The following is a 1,932-nucleotide window of genomic DNA, read 5'->3' as shown; positions in this document are numbered from 1 at the left end:
GCGAGTATCTCGCCTGCACGGCAGAGCCTGGCAAGCTACCCGTGACGTACTCGATATGCCAAACACAGTAACAACAAGTCTCATGATAGAGACGTTACTGGGCCCACTCGAGAAAATTGATGAACAATGAGAGGACTGTGACCGTGACCGTATGAAACTACGTACACTGATTTTATATCTTTGTCTCATCAGATTGTATTTTGAATAATTTACTTAGACCATCTTGTTTTCTGATTTGTCTTCAATTGGTCTTAAGTGTATCACAATATATGTAATTATGCTTAATGTATTGACTATATTTTTCTTATAGAAATTGTACTAGATTCATTACAAATAGGCTCACTTTTCTGTCTCTTGTTCTTGCTTATTTTTACGAGCTTCTCCTTAATTTCTGAGGCTAGTTATTTTATAGCTGATATCTGGTGTTTAATAACACAATAATTCCTTGTAGTCTGCTCATTTCTGCTGTTTCTCACGCATAATATTTGGCTTCTCTGTTTGTTTTTTATAGGAAATTGATCAATTTCCTGGGAACTGTATTTATGTTTTGGCTTAGAGTTGCAGCCTTCAGAGAAAATTTGATTCTTCTGGTCATGCAGAGGTGCTTAAAACTGAGCCAGGCGCTTCGGACCACCCAGGTGCTGACTCCCAGGCGAGCCCCTTCATAACAGCAGGCGTGTTTCTCAGCCCTTCTGCATGCAGTAGTCGTCTCTCTCTCTTTCTCATACCATACCTGCAGTCCTGGTGTTTCCAGTCCTCGCAGAGTCTCCTATCAGTCTTTCCTCTGGGGACCAGCCCTGGCTCTTCTCCTGCTTGTTTGTGTCCATCTCAGTCTCCCAGGTCCCACATGGGTCCAGTCTGACCCAGACAGCATCGCTTGCCAGGACTCCTGTTCTCACATGCTTTCTCCTCTGAATCCTTCAGGGTTGCTGCTAAAACTCTCCCATTTTTAGGGGTCTGCAGGGTGCCTTGTGCAAGCAAGTCACTGCTTGAGTTGGGAGCAAAGAAACAGCAACAGTGCAGGGCTTTGGAGGGGTCCTGGACCTGAGGCTCCTGGCCGGTCAGTGAGCTTGGCAGGGTGATTGTTGTGTTTGGCTTCTCTGAGGCACACAGTTCAGACAAACCCACAGTATGTTCATGGTTGTGCTCATTGTAGCGTGGTTATGGAAGACACAAACATCAGGAAGCCAGTAAAAGAAAGGTATGTTAGAAATCTATGCATGACTTTTGCAAATGCATGATTCCCGGGGCAGAGAGAGCTCAATGAGCCAAGCCCAGACTTCCCATGCAGTATGGTTGAATCCCTGGCATACAGTGGGGAGAAACGTCTAAACAAACCTCATGTCTGCATGCATATACAGATGATTGCTGCTGGGGTTTTCAAAGTGTTTGCATGCTGGGTAGAGCGTTGCTAATGTGCCTGCCAGGCTGGGGTCTCCCCTTGGCATCCTGGGGCTCCTTGATAGACTCTGTGCTTGGCAAGTGGTTGTTGTGTTTGGCTTTCCTGTATATTTTTATACGCTGTGTACGTTATTTTGTAATTGTATTTTTATTATCAGAACAGTGAAAACAGAGACGCCTATGCGGACACTGGTTCTTGTGGGACGCCCTCAGTCCTGATGAAGGAGAAAGGAGACTTTAGCTATGTTCAGCTGGGTTGCCTGAACGGGTCAGTGATCCTTAGCTGCCTGCTTGCATATTTCATGAGGTCACTGGGAAAGCTACCCAGATGGCCATGCAAGTTTGGAGCATGAATCAGTCTTGAGTGAATCCACTCTTCCTGGATCAGGAGAGACAAGGTGTGCCCAGGGTGCTGCTTGGGAGAGGCCATCCTTGTCCTGATGACATGCACCACAGATGCTTTGTGGTGCCCACACAGGAAAAGCTGCTTCCCACTTTGGTTGTGGGCCACACTTTGATGCAGTCCTTGGG

This window comes from Sorex fumeus, unplaced genomic scaffold, assembly GCF_029834395.1.
Source record: "Sorex fumeus unplaced genomic scaffold, SorFum_2.1 ptg000079l, whole genome shotgun sequence".
Lineage (NCBI taxonomy): Eukaryota > Metazoa > Chordata > Mammalia > Eulipotyphla > Soricidae > Sorex > Sorex fumeus.
This window is presented reverse-complemented; position numbering follows the sequence as displayed.